At 38.7% G+C, this 15673-nt stretch overlaps 1 protein-coding gene across 1 annotated transcript in view; it reads left to right on the forward strand.

Annotated features, from left to right (window-relative positions):
* Positions 1–2043: 2043 nt before the first annotated feature.
* CEP128 (centrosomal protein 128) overlaps positions 2044–15673 on the forward strand; it is a 396464-nt gene continuing 382834 nt past the window's right edge. The window contains exons 1-2 of the mRNA XM_080808359.1: positions 2044–2223; positions 4484–4643. The gene's annotated coding sequence lies outside the window, so the exon portion shown is untranslated. The remainder of the gene's footprint in view (positions 2224–4483; positions 4644–15673) is intronic.

Here is a 15673-nt window from a genome sequence, read left to right on the forward strand (position 1 = left end):
GGTGATTCTACTTGAGTGTGGTTTTGGGGTTAGATAATATGGGTCTGTCATACTGATTAAAGGCAATATATGTTTTTGGGAGTTATAAGACACATTTTGTGTAAAACGTTTTTTGTTGGCTTTCTTATTTTGTCTGTTTTTTTAAGGAGGAGAATGATTCTATGATCCGACTTCACTAGATTTTTTCTGAAGTCATTGGATTGAGAGCACATCATCTGACAAAAAAGCTGCTTTAATTTAATAGTGTATTTTAAAATATCTTGGTCATAATGAACTCAAATCTTATTCTCCACCCATTAGTCCCAGTTGCGTCCTCTGATTTTGCTTTATTTTGTTAATATCACTTTAAGAATGGGGTCTCCAGAATTTAATCTTTTCTCTGAACCTCTGGACCAGTGAAGAGAGCTTGTGGACAGTTGATTTTTATTAATGCAGCACAAAATGACATTAGCCTTTTTGGTAGATCTTGCATTTGATCAGATATCACTTCCCTAAAAAGTTTCTCTTTCACGTTTTTCCATGGAAACCTACACAGTACTTTGTCACCCAGATATGTAGAAATTTGTTTAATAGATGTTTCTTCACTCGACTCAGCAACATGAAGGCAAAGAAACTGTTGTTCATCTCTTCATGATTATTGCATCTTTAGTGTGTAATATAGGTGTCTGGTTGCTAGAAAGATATGGCATACATTTTTTGAATTACATGAATGAACATGATTGTTTTGAAAAATTAAAATGCAGAGTTATTATGTTTCTGCATGCATATGGGAAAATTTTATGGCTGTTTTGAATTATCTTAATCTGTGTATCAGGTGGAATATATTCTTGAATAAAACTATGAGCAAGCAGCTTGAAGATATGAAAATACATAGGTAATTTTTAGAAGAATTATTTTATGTTCAAACTGGTTATGAAATAAACTCTACCCCTCAATGCTGGCCAGAGAAAATAATTGAATTATTTGGATATATCAAATTTGTATTCTAATTATTGATGATTTTGTGTATGTATGGGGGGGGTGGAGAGAGAGAGGGAGAGGTGAAATGAGGAAAGACTGAGAAAAGAGATACTGATTTGAAAAGATCTGGCCCCTGCTTTGAAGGGCTGAGTCTGATGGAAGAGACCAACTGGGAAATGGATAATTACAGCACAAAATAGGGAAACTGCATCGAATGCGATCTAGCTTTTCTTGAAGTAGCCAGGAAAGCTTTCACAGATAAAGCAAATTTTGATTTTAGCGTTGAGGAGGAAGCGATCAATGGTCTTTTTGGCAGAACACGAAGAAATGAGGCTCTACATGACTAATTGATTTTCACTTCTTCATAGCTTTTCCAAAGTTGAATTTTTTGCTGAGGTTTTTATAGACGCCCCCCCCCCACCCCGCCCCCGACTGAAACCAACTTCTACTTGGTGGAATGCGTCTCTCTCATCTTCTAGAAAGACTGAGGAGATGACACACTAGACTGAATGTAGCTGCTGTTTGGTTTGCTGTTAATGAGTTATGTGATCTTGGGCAAGTCACTCCTTCCAAACCTAAGGGGTTTGACTAGATAATTTCTGTTCCCTTCCAGTTCTAAGAATTTGTGAGCCTTTGGAAAAAGATGCTGGGCTCTGGTATTAAGGGGATTTGTACATTTCACTTCTGGAAAGTACTCTTCCCTATTCTGGAAGGAGTAAAAGAAACGGAGTCAGTTATTATTGCAACTACTTTGAATTTTTCTTATTTTTTTAAAAGTAAATATTTTAGACTTTTCTGAATAAATTACAGTCGGGGGCAGGGCAGTTAACTCAACCATCAGGTGTTTCCTGCCTATAAAATCTACTGGCCCTTTAAGAAAAAAGACAGGGCCAGAGGGCGCGGCCTAGGGACTCAGGTGCTAGCTAATCCGGCTTCTTCCGGGAAAGTCGCCCTAAAGCCCGTCATATGGCATCCTGGGATTTGAAGTTTCTCTTTGGGCCACTCTCTTGATGACTCCTTACTTTTGAGAACAAGATGGACTACAACTCCCAGAGGGCCAAGCGGCAGCAGCGGGGTCTTGTTCTCTCGCTGTGGCTAGGCGGCTAGTTCAAGTTGCCATAGCTGCGAGTCTGGGGAGAGCACAGTCGGTTGCGCCGCAGCGTCAGGTCAGTTGCACCTTCTGGGTCGCTGGCGGCCGTGGGAGCCAGGAGGGGCCTCGGCGATGATCCGGCTTTAAGGACCTGGGGTCCTCTTCTATCTCAGGTACCTGCCCCCAACCGCCTCTTCACCCTTTCTTTACTACTTCCCTATTCTATCTTAGGAGTTTTAGATCCCTCTTCCACTAGTCCCAGAGGTGGGGACGCCAAAGCTGCGGAAATCTGGGGTGTGGCGGTGGACGGGTGGAGTGCGTCAGGGTGGGGGGAGACGGCGTGCCAAGTATCCCGACGCCCCTTCCTCAGCATGACTGTTTACGGTCCGGTCGTGGTTAGGTTATCCAGGGAATTTGAACTACATAGGCCTTTTTGGGGGAGCAGGTAGTCTTGGTGCTAGCAGCTGCGAAGCCTGAGCTGTCTAGGATATTGGGCTCATTCTGGTGTTAACTTGCCTGGGATATAACGACGTTTTGTACCTGTTCCGTGGTTAGAAAAGTGCTGCTTTCGGGAACGCTGTATGAGCCACCTGCCTTTCCTAGGCCATCGTGGAAGTTAGGTTTTAACAGTCCCTCACTTAAGTTATTTCGTAGGAACACCTCACATTGAATGCCAGCTGCATCCTTTATTGGTTTGATGAAGCTCGGTCACTCAGGCAGATGTCTTGTAAAACCACTTTGCAGCCTTGTTCTGAGTAGGGTGTAGTGTATTTCACACAGGGCCTGACACAGTGGAAGGGCTCAGTATTTGTTATTTATTTATTTTAATTCTGCAGGACTGTGCTCGGTTATAGAAATATAAGATGAGCCACACACACAAGTTTTCAATTTTCTAGTACTCACGTTAAAGAAGTAAAAAGAAACTGGTGAAATTAATTTTAAGAATTTATTTAGCACAGTATATCCAGAACTTTTTCATTTTAAAATGTAACCAAATGAATCTTTCTGAGATATTTTACATTTTAAAACAATTTTTTCAGTGGCACTAAGTCTTCACAGTCTGTTACATGTTTTACATTTACAGCATGTATCATTTCGAACCCCCCAGATTTTAAGAGCTCAGTAGCCACATGTGGCTAGTGACTACTGTATTGGCAGCATAGAGAGAAGATTAAAACTTCAGCCATTTCACACTGGTACAGAAAAATTTGGTTGTTTGTATGACTTACCTTGGGAAGTTTGCCTCTTTGTTAGATGAGTGCATTGTGTGTGTATGTTACCCGTGTCTTCTCTGTCATTGCATGACATGGGTCACTTTGAACTCTCTGACAGTTTATTTTGATTTAATTTTTGCAGAGTGCATTTTTCTTCAGTTGTTTATATATGTATTCCCAGAACTACTTCTTAAAAAGTTTTTTTTTTTTAAATCTATTTATTTGTTTGACAGAGAGAGAAAGATCACAAATAGGCAGAGCAGCAGGCAGAGAGAAAGGGGTAAGCAGGCTCCCCACTGAGCAGAGAGCCCAATGCAGGGCTCGATCCCAGGACCCTGAGGTCATGACCTGAGCAGAAGGCAGAGGTTTAACCCACTGAGCCACCCAGGCGCCCCTCCAGAACTATTTTTTGTGTAGACAATGACCAGTTCTCAGAAAAGCTTTCTGTGGATTCTTCCTGACTGCTTTGAAAGCAGTCACAAAGAATTGAAAATATTTCTGTCCAGAGCTCTTACCACCAAAGACATTTTACTTTTACTTATTGTTTTGCAGTACTAAATGTGGGAAGAGTTGGACAGCTTATAAAATATTTCCTTGACGAGTGCTAGCAGATAGTTCATTACTGGCTTAGAAATAGAATTGGGCTTTTTTTTTTTTTTTTAAAGATTTAATTAATTAATTTATTTGTCAGAGAGCTCACAAGTAGGTAGAGAGGCAGGCAGAGAGCGAGGAGGAAGCAGGCTCCCTGCTGAGCAGAGAGCCCGATGCAGGGCTCGATCCCAGGACCCTGAGACCATGACCTGAGCCGAAGGCAGAGGCTTTAACCCACTGAGCCACCCAGGCACCCCTAGAATTGGGCTTTTAAATTCAAAAGTAACATATTAACTTCATTGCCTGCCTTAGTGAGTTCATTCACAGATAGATGTGCTCAGGGACAGTATTTTTAGCCAGACTTGGGCTACAGTTCACACTGGCCAGCCCAAGCGGTGACCAGGCATGAGTGGAAGTGACCAGTGAAGAGTATGCTGGCTGGATACTTGGATGTGAAGAATTCCTATGAGTTCACTGGGGCTTTTGCATGACACAAGGAACATTTTCTCTCTTGTCTGTTATGCTGTAAATTGTGCATGGTGAGGGTGAGCTTATTTTCATTCTTTATTATATATATAAAAATTAAGGTTGTAGTTGTGTCTTACCCCTTTGTTTCATTTATCTGTAGGTGGTTTGGGGAAAGTGTGGGGCGACCAAAGATCATCTACTTGACGAGGCCTTTTGCCCTGAACCTCATGAAGAAATGATAGGAGGCAGACATATGTGCCTAAGAAGAGCACTGAGGAGAACACAGAGGAGAACAACACGGAGTTTTGGGGGTGTGCTTTGTAAGTAGGCTTTTCCCCTAAGTTTCTGAGTTAACAGATTTTCACATAGGGCGGGTAAGAGATAGACTTTTGGGGGGCAAGAAACACCTTTCTAACATGCAGTATAAAGATAGGATGGTTCCGAAAGGGATCAACAAAAGTTCAGATGAACAAACAGATTTGATGTTACAAAAATTCAGGGCAACAAACTAGATAACTTAAAAGCAACAATGATGTAACTGTTTCTGTTAGACAAGTATTTGAGAACCTGTTTTGTCCCAAGCAATGTTTTAAGCACCTTTTACCTGTTATCGATATAATACTTTAATTCTTATTTTCATTTTGTGATTGAGACAGTTGAGGTTCAGAAAGAGTTTTTTGACTTGTTTACTATCTGGAGCCAAAACAGTGGTCTTTGTCCCCAGATCTTTTGACAAATCCCAGCCCTGCCCACTGCAAAGAGGCTGCATTGATGTTTATGATGTTCTCTAATCAGATTTGATTTACAGTTAGCATTTTTAGATTAGATATACTATATAAGCTGTGTTTACTGTTACTTATCTATTTATATGTTCAAAGGGGTCTATTAGCCTTTTTTTTTTTAAGATTTACTTATTATTTGGGGGGGTGGGGCTAAGGGAGAGGGACAGAGAAAATCTTAAGCACACTCTTTATTAAGCATGGAGCCTGATACGGGGCTCCATCCCACAACCGTGAAATCATAACCTGAGCTGAAACCAACAGTGGGATGCTCAATCGACTGAGCCACCCAGGAGCCCTAATATTTTCATATTGCATTTTGATAAAGGGCCCTTCAAAATAGAGGGGAGATGCATTGGGACCTTGCAATAACACCATGTACAAGATCTATGTTGTACAAAATTCTTAGAATTAAGGAATTTTAGAGGTGGAGGTGCCTGATTAGAATAATCTAGCCCAGAAGTTCTGAACTGCTATCTTGATACATCTGAGAGTAATATGAAAATAATCTAGGGTTCATTGTTATCCGTCCAATATTGTCACTAGGTTGATTCTCTTATGAAATGTTTCCAGTCTGTTCATACTATTTTATAGTGTGTTTTTCTTTCTTGTTAATGCATTACATGTTAGCACATAAATTTCTATCTTGTCTGTTTTAACTGCTACCAGTATCTCAACGACTGGATCCATTTAATGTATTATTTGTTTTTTCTTGTTTATTTATTCTCTTTACTAATTCTGCAGTGAAATTATACACATACCTACATGTAAGATATATACATTCATCTGCTTTTATTTTTTTGGAATAATATTTATTATAAAATCTGAGTCAAAACATATATATTACTTATTTTTGTCTTGCCAGTTGTTTTCCAGAAAAGTTAGTCTATGTTATTTATTTATAAAAGATTTTATATATCAGTAGTGAAGTGACCAACCTATGCATTAGTACGCATCAAGTGATTCCCAAATAGAAATTAAAAGCACACACACAAAAAGATTTTATTTATTTGAGAGAGAGCGTGTGCATGCGCACACACACACACACACACACACACACACACAGGAGAGACAGGGAGGGGCAAAGGGAGAGGGAGAAGCAGACTCCCAACTGAACAGGGAGCCCATGCAGGGCTGGATCCCAGGACTCTGAGATCATGACCCAACCTGAAGGTAGACGCTTAACCAACTGAGCCACTCAGGCACCCTGAAAAATTATTCTAGTTAATTCTCTTAGAGCAAGGTGTACCCATGCCAAAGCTTTTTTTCATCTGCACAAAACGGAGAAACAAGAATATGATTTTATCATGATTTTATCATTTTAATTTGCAATTGTTAGGGAAATAAATTACATTATATGTTAGGGCTGTGTATGTTCTGTGAATAGCCTGTTTACATATCCTTTAGTATCCTTTACTACTGCACTGTTTTTTTTTTCCCCATTTTTTAAAAGAGATGATTAATCCCTTCATTCTCATATATTGCAAATATTTTTCTGTGTTTGTCCTTTAGATTTTTAACCTTGTTTCTGGTGTCTTGTTATTAATTGTTACCAATGATCCTAAGAGACTGATCAGGCCTTTCTCAGATATGCACACCTCCCTGAAATTCTTATAACTCTTAACATAGATCTGTACAATGATGGTGCTTGGAGTGTTTGGGAGATGGGAGTATTTGTGGTTACATGAATCCAGTTAGCTGATGAACGTTGAGTCTACCCTGTGCATCAAATTTGCCATGTAAGTGCTCATGAATGAATGAGTGAGTGCTCATGGACAAATGAGCTTAGAGATGAATAGAGGGGTGAATTAAAGTAAGTAAGCCCTGAACTAGGCTTTTCTGAATGAAGAGAGATGTCATTGAAGATGTGACGTATGATTAGTATTTATTTATTTATTTGGTTGTCAAATGATCCATTATTGAAATATTTCCCTTTGTAGTTCTTTTTTTTTTTTTTTTTAAAGATCTTATTTATGTATTTGACACAGAGAGAGATCACAAGTAGGCAGAGGGGCAGTCAGAGAGAGAGGGGGAAGCAGGCTCCACACTAAGCAGAGAGCCCCATGTGGGGCTTGATCCCAGGACCCTGAGATCATGACCTGAACAGAGGCAGAGGCTTAACCCACTGAGCCACCCAGGCCCCTCTCCTCTGTAGTTCTTAAGTAGTTGGGCATTCCACTGCACTGCCTGTTGATGTCATCTATGATGTCATGAGGGTGCCAGCCATCAACATTGCAGCTCACAGATTGGACAATCCCCAGGATCTCTTTAATGGTTCCAGAGAGTTCTCTGGCTAAAGATCCGTGACACATCTTTTAGACAATGTTGACAGTCTCATCAAAAGTAATACGTCCACTGTGCTTAATGTTTTTCTGCTTCTTTCTCTTGGTGATTCCTTGAGGGTTTTGATAATCAGGGCAGAAACAGAAGGTCCTACTTCATTCACACCCCAACGGCCCATCTTCCGGGGCCAGGGCAGACATGGTACTGGCTTCCACACCAGTGCACATCAGGTACACGAGTTTGATCTTGTTGGAGTTGAACATAGGTGGCATGGTGGAAATGGCTAGTGTTGGATGAACTTGGATTCAGGATGACTGAAGGCAGTTGCACCTTGGCCTCCTCTGACCCAAACACTAAAAGCCCTATGATAGTTTTTTTAAAGGAAGAAGTGATGGGCAAATTTTATAGATCATAGAAAGAAAGAAAAAGCTTGATGGTGGGATAGTGAAGGCTTTAAAAATGGCAAAATAGGTTTACCTGTGAACAGCGATTGGTACATTGAAGCAGTACTGAGAATGGACCCAGATGATAAAGAGCCTAAGTAATTGGGAGTTTAGAGCTCCATAGTACAGATAAATAAAAATTGAGGAATGCAGGTAGCTGCAAATGACAACGATAAACTAAAGTGATTTGTAGTAAGTCAAGGAAACTCTGTAAATTTGATTCAGTTATAAGTTTTAACACATGTGTTCAAGTCAATTTGAAATGTTTGTCCTTGTTTACTCTAAATAGACATATTATCAAGTATTCATATTTATACTTTTTTTCAGTTCAATACATATTGTTTGAAGGCTTAAGATAATTTAGGCCATTTACCACTAGAATTATTTCATGCAGCAGTTATTTAATTAGTACATGCTATTTGTGAAGTCATGTTCTTTGAAATTTGTCTCTGGATTAATTAGACAGGATAATAAAATTTAATTGTAAATTCATTTAAAAATGTTCCAACTACATGCCCAGCACTATGCAAGGTATTGAAACACAACCATGAACAAAGTAAATGGAGTTTCTGATGAAATTTAGAGTCTACTGAGGGAACAGACTAGTAAACAGCCAGTTAGCAGTCTATGGGCTGTGATGAAGTTGTATTGACTGTGGGCACTTGGCCCAGAGTTGGGTGGGGGCAGTGAAGGAAAGCTTTTTAAGGGAAGTTTCCTGTAAACTGAGATTTGAAGGAAAAATTAAGAGTTAGTAAGGGAAAGGAGTGAAAAGAAGGTTCTATGCTATGAATCCAGCAGAGAAATGAGTATGCCATATTTGAGGAATTGAAGAAAAATTCCATGACATGAACAGTTACATTAAGGACATGTTTAATAAATGTCTTGCTATGATTATAGAGCTATAAGAATGTTGAGGATGGAAAGCTCCCTTCTGGCTGGAGATGGAAGGCTTCACTGAGACTCTATTATTTGTGCTATGCCTGGAAAAATGAGTGAAATTTCATTACGTGGCAATAGTACACAGCAGAAGGTGTTCTAGACAAAACTCACAATATTAGGGAGGGAGGGAAGTGATGGGAGAATAGTTGGGATCAAGAGCTGAACGCAGACCTTATGTTTTCTATGGTTCCTTTGTTGGAGAGGAGAGTGGCTAGCTGAGGGTCTTGAATTCCTGATTCAAGAACTTAGACTCAATCTTACATGGGCAGTGAAGTGTCCTTGAGAGTTGGAAAGGCTAGAAAAAGACTCACAGTTAGAGAAACCATTTTGGTGGCTAGGGCTGAGTTGAGAAAAGTCCAAATGATGATTGGTTCCAGTGGCGATGAGAAGGGATAAATAGGAATGTGGGCATTGGAGAAAGGTTCAAGACTCAGCCTTGTCACTTGGGAGCTATATATAAACTTGGAGACTCATACTTAGCTTCTTTAAGCCTCTTATGTATATATTGTGATGACAGTAGTACTTTGTAGGGTTATTGTCATATGATAAGCTGTTAGGTGAAAGCCTTAGTTATTCAGCATTAATATTTCAACCTTTTTTTTTTTTTTCCCTGAAGGGTTTTGAAATTGAGGTTTTTAACCAGGGTCTACTTCTATGTACTCCAAGTAATTTAACTTTTAAATGTAATTGGTTTTCAGTGATACTGTAGTGCATTTCATTATAATTGGATTTCTTTCTAACCCCTTAGGTTTTAACGTTTTTATTCATGCTTTTAAAAACATTCCCAGAAACAGTTCATGGTACAAGTCAAACTTAAGAACTCCAATGACCTTTTTAAAATAAATTTTGTAAGTGTGTGTTTTTTTAATATTTTGGAAAGAATGTACAAATCATTCTATTTATCCACTTCTGAAAATAAGAATACGTGCCAAACTCTAGAATAAACATATCCATAAGTACAATAAAAATATATTCCACTTTTCTTCATCATAAAAGAGTTAAAGGAAAGATCTAAAGATGCAAAGTAAAAGAGTAATGGGACAAGAGAGAAGTCTGGGTATTGAGAGTGGCAGAAAAGGAGAAACAGAAAGTATGTATACACCATGAAGAGAGTATCTTTTTTTAAAGTTTAAGGTTTTAGGGTATGGTTTCTAAAAAAATAGGTACACTTTTCTTCCTGAAATGTGTTGTAAATATTCTTAACAAGAGGAAGGATTATTTGAAAGACATCTTAAAATAGCAGTAGTAAGTTGGGGTTACAGCACCTTTTTAGTACTTTATTATCTTATATTCATCGTATAAACCTCTAAACAAGTGCATATGGAATATTCTGGCCCTAGATGCATTTCTTGGAGCGAGAGGATGGGTCATGAGAAATATGGTAGGGGAAGACAAAGAACACGTTTCAGTGATTGGGCAGTGTATTTGGAATTTACATAGTTTTTTAATATATAGAATGCAGTGCAAAAAGCACTAGCTTAGAGAGAGAACATGTGGATTCCATTTCTGTTATTGCAGCTTTTTAGCAGAGTCCTCACAGACAAGTATTTTACTCAAAGCTTTGTTTTCCTAAAGGCAGCAAAAGCAATGGGTTGTAATTGTACCAACTTTACTGGATTGAAATGGAGATCAAGAGAGAAAAGGCTAATGAAAAGGCTTTGTAAGCCGTAGAGCAATATGCAAATCTAAGGTATAAATAGCAATAAGATATTTTCTTAAAATTTTTAGTGTTGTTTTGTTCACTAGGAAAGTCAAGGGGAGTTTCTTTTTATACTTTATTTTAAAGATTTTAATGTATTTATTTGTCAGAGAGCACAAGCAGGGGCAGTGGTAGGCAGAAACAGGCAGAGGCTGAAGCAGGCTCCCCCCTGAGCAAGGAACCCTTTATGGTACCCTGAGACCTCAGCTGAAGGCAGCCACTTAACCTTCACTGAGGCGTCGCTCTTTCTATACTTCAAAAACAAGGAGGAAGAGAACAAGTGTACTTTGTAATATACTTAAGAAATTGCTTGTTTCTTTTTAATGTTTTAGAGAGAACAAATATCTCCAACTGCTATTTATGGTAGTTTAGAATTTTTTCTCAAAAGTTACTAGCTTTTCACTTGTTTTATCAATTGCTTATGTTTACTTTCTGCATCCTAATTTGAATCTGTCCTTTCTTTCTTCCACCATTAGAAGACAGCCTGAAAACAACCTATTTTCTCATGGAGAGTAGGCTTAAGAGGAAACTTCAGGAAATTAACCATCTTCTGAACCAAATCAAATGATTTATTTGTAAACTGTATTTTTCAGTTAGCTTTTACTGAATAACAGATCAAACGTTGGAGGCATATAACAATACATGTTTATTGCTTGTGTGATGGGTTGGCTAAGCTGTCTGCTTATCATCCCTAGACCCACTAATTTGTCTGTGTTCGGCCAGCTGATCTGTTGATCTAAGCTGGAAGCCACTGGGTGACCGTGGATCCCATACCTTCCAACAGCATAGCCTGGGCACATCCTCATGGTGATGGGAGAATGGCAGGAGGCTGGTAACTCCATGGGCAGGTAACTCCATCTATTGTAGGAAGGCAGTGTGTACAGGGAGGGTTGAAGAATGAGAGCCAAATTATGCACCGTAGTACACTTTTGTTCTGAAAGTACTTTCTGATCTATACAATAGGGAAACATTCTAAGTGGGAAAACATTCTAAGTAGTTTTAATCCTTCTGCTCAGTAGTAGTATATCCTTCTGGTTTTATAGTCTACAGGGATGGCTAATATCAAAGTTCTATTATCCATTTTTTCTTCTTGTCTGTAGAGGAAAGCATTATCTTTTGAGCATTTAACCTTGATTCACTCTTCCTGGTCAAATTGCTCATTTTTAACTGGGGAAGACTGGTAAACTTCCTTAGTCTTGGTTCTTTATCTAAAATAAAGTTGCAAGCTCAGCTGCTAAGTGGGGCCAGTCAGGTAGTGCACCATGCGAAGCTGATCCAGTGGGGACTGGGGAAAAAGGAAGGTGGGTTCCTGACTCTAGAGCAGGTACTAAGTCCATGTTGCCATGGGAAGTTACCCCCCAGTGTTGCTACATCTCTGGATTTTTTAAAGAGAAGCTGGAAATTGGAATTCTTATGTGAAATCTCTTTGTTTTCAAATTAAAGCTTCAAAAAAAAAATTAAGGCTTCAAAGTTACACAGTGAGCATTATTTTTAAGTACATGTTGGTTGCCTAGATTTGGTGTTAGTCTTCCAGTTTTCATCCTCCAATGTAAACAAAATGGTGTCAGAAACTTGGGTATGCTAGTGCCATCTTTGTCCATGCTGTAATCTTGCCCAGTCTGAAGCAGTTTGGACAATTAGTAGAGGTCATCTGTACCCCCAGAGAACTTCATTCTTATCCGCTATTTTGGGAATATTGTAATTTTTTTTTTTTTTTTGGTTGGCAAATAAATGTAGGAGTGCAAATCTAGGGTTTAGTTGAAAGTAATAAATCCATCTTGGGTTTGTTAGCATCCTTTTTTCTGTAATTTTTTTTTCTTGAGTGTTCATTTGTTGTTTTTTATATTGACATGTTTTACTTTCTATTTAATTTTATCAACTACTTCATTTATTTTAGAAGTGTGTGGGTGTATAAATCTAAAATATCTGTAGCATTCTGATTGTGAGACAGGGAGGAGGTTATTAAGTAACTTTATTTTCTTTTAAAACAGCACTGATTTTTTTATCAACTGGCACATACATAATTATTTGAGCAGCTACTAGTTTTTTTCCTCCATGTCTAAATAAGCAGTCAATTTGTATGCTGCATGGCCGTTTCCCGAAACACCCATGCTCCCTGCTGGCTGGGCACTGGTTCCTGTGACTCTGTCCTTGAACTCAGAGATATTGGAGTAAAGGGAGCAAAATGTAGCCAGGGGGCTAAGCCTGCCTGGCTTCACCCATGGAGTAGAAGAGTGTGGAAGTGTGTGTGTGAGAGAGAGGAAATGCATGACAGCAACAGGAATAAGTGGAATATACAATAAAGAATCAGACCGTGTGTGTGTGTGTGTGTGTGTGTGTGTGTGTGTGTAAGTGTTAATTTTCTAAAAAGTTCTTAACTGGGGATGATTTAAACAACCCAACCCCTCCTTACTCTTGCCCCGGGACATTTATGAATATCTGGAGACAGTTAAATTTACGCACTGGTGAAAGTATGTGAGAGCTTTGTTTATTTGCACCTTCTTTAGTTCCTTTAAAAAAAAAAATATATATATATATATATGTATATTTTAAAGATTTTATTTATTTATTTGACAGAGAGAGATCACAAGTAGGCAGAGAGGCAGGCAGAGAGAGCGGGAGAAGCAGGCTTCCCGCTGAGCAGAGAGCCCGATGCGGGGCTCGATCCCAGGACCCTGGGATCATGACCCGAGCCGAAGGCAGAGGCTTTAACCCACTGAGCCACCCAGGTGACCCTAAAAAAATTTTTTTTTAAATATTTTTTGTTTATTTAATTGACAGCAGAGTGAGTAAGAGAGCATGACCATGGGTAGGGAAAGAGGGAGAGGAAGAAGCAGACTCCCCACTCAGCAAGGAGCCCAACAAGGGGCTCCATCCCAGGACCCCAGGATCATGACCTGAGCCAAAGGCAGATGCTTAACCCACTGAGCCACCCAGGCACCCCATAGTTCCTTTGAGACAATGGTTTTTAACTGGATCCAGTTTCCTTCTCATCTGTCAAAGTTTTATTCATCCTTCCAGATGAGTGAAAGGATCCTGACCCAACTCCCCTGGCATTTTGTTATATTACTTAGCTCACCATGTATAGTACTTTCATAAGCCTTTTTCTCCCATCAAGGACTGTGGTTTTTTAAATTTACTTTCATCTTCCATTTCTAATGTGGTGACAATTGAGTAAATGATGAATACTTAAATCTATTGCATCTCTTTGATTCTGTTTCCTATGTCTTACATTTTCTGTTGACTTAATAGAGAACTGGCTGATGGACGAGACTGTTAATTTTGATCTTAAATTAACTTACTGAAAGCTTTTGAGAGTTTGAAGTTACAGAGGAGCACTGGTGTAAAGAAGACAGGTACAATTGATAATTGTACATGGTAACCTTGGCTGGCTTATTAATTTTTTCTCTTGAAGGAGAGAATAAAGCTCTCAAGTCCTACAGCTATTGAAACAGTGAGAAATGCTTTCTACAATTTGAACTTGGTTAGAATTAAGCTTAAAATCCACTTCCCATCTTCCCCCATCATTACCTTGAACATGGGGGACGGTTGCCTTGGACAGGGACAGCTGAGGCACTTGAAGGCCACAGAAGCAATCACCTACTTAACATGCAGTAGTCAGCCTTTGTGAAATATCACCCCTGATGCTGGGTGCTTATCTTTTATGGAACAGCTTGCAAATCCTAATTGTTTTAAACTGGCTCTGAGGAAAAGAGACTTGAGAATCAATAAATTATAGCTCTCATACATACAAATGTGCAACATTATAATGAAGACAGTCTGGCGGTTCTTTAGGTCAAATAACAAAAGAAGTGGACTTGAGTTTGTAAAGACTCCCCACCAGTCCTGCGGGGTTGAACGTAGTTGCACTCTCTGGTCTGTTCAGATTTGCATATGCACATTTGTTTTTGATGGATCCTCAGTGGGAGTGAATTGATGAGGGTTCATTACTTGCTCTGGTGGCTGTCTGTCTTCTTTATAAGGTTCATTAAGACAGAAGCAACAATATTTATGCCTTTAAATACTGATGTGTTGGGAACAGCTAAATAAACTACTCTAAGAATTGTACCATCTGGTTTCAGATCAAGAGCTTTCTCTAAGACTCCGGAGACTTTCACCCAAGGTCACCCATCTTAGTCCTTTCTAGAGTCTTGGAAAAACCTCAGCATTTGAAAAGCAGACAGCATGAATGTTACCATCTTCTCATCAAAGAGAAATTTTATTGTACCAGTAGGTGGTAGTAAGCTGCAGAGAACATTTACTGCTTTTTCTTCAGTTGAAGGAAATGCCTTTCTCACCTTTAACCAGGATTTAGATGATTCCGCTCGTTTAAATTGTTCTTAAATAAATAAACAGTTCTTGAAAGAGTTCTTCAGGCAGTCTTCAATTTTAGCAACTCCTTTTTTCCTTTTTTTCTGTCAACATATGTCATGCTAAAATTCATGATGGTGAGAACAGAGTTCTAATCCAACTGAACATTCTTCTTTTAAATCTTTAACCAGAGTGATAGATTTTTCTTGAGCATACAGTGATGTTTTTCTACTCGTCTTACTAATTTCTCTTTGGGCTTCAAATTGTAATTGTGATTAAATGTCATTCTCAACCCATTTTTAATTTGTTTCTCAAAGCAGAATTTGATTGCATAAGCTATGTCAGTGCACATTAGTATACTTTCACATAGTCCTTCAACTTTTAAGTTTGTTCCAGTATTTAGAATGTTTAAGGAAGTCAGTTTTTGAATCTAATGACTGTCCTTCAGCAAAATTGCAAAGATAGAATCATACATGATTAAACAATATTATTTTTTTAGCTCATAAACTCATGATACATGGTTTCTTTCGTCATGGAACAGTAGACACTGACATTGTGATCCCATTTCTTTAGCTCATCAGTTGATTAGGACTAATGACATGACCCCACTTAGGTAGGTGTCAGGGGACTCAGTAGTTGATCAAGAAAGTTGTTTGGGAGAAGGAAACAATTATCAACAAAAAGGGAATTCTGAATACAGCTTTTATTTAAACACATTTTCCAGGTTGTCATCCTGTTATTAATCTTTTATCTCTACAGGTTATGTTTATATTTTTTTTCTTTTAAGTATATATTATATTTTTTTTTCTGATTATACAGTCATCGTGGAAAATTCAGGAAAGGAGAAAAATCAGGAAAGATAGGAATGTTTGAAAACATAGAAATTGACTGTAAAT

The sequence above is a fragment of the Martes martes genome (genome assembly GCF_963455335.1).
Source record: "Martes martes genome assembly, chromosome: 7".
Lineage (NCBI taxonomy): Eukaryota > Metazoa > Chordata > Mammalia > Carnivora > Mustelidae > Martes > Martes martes.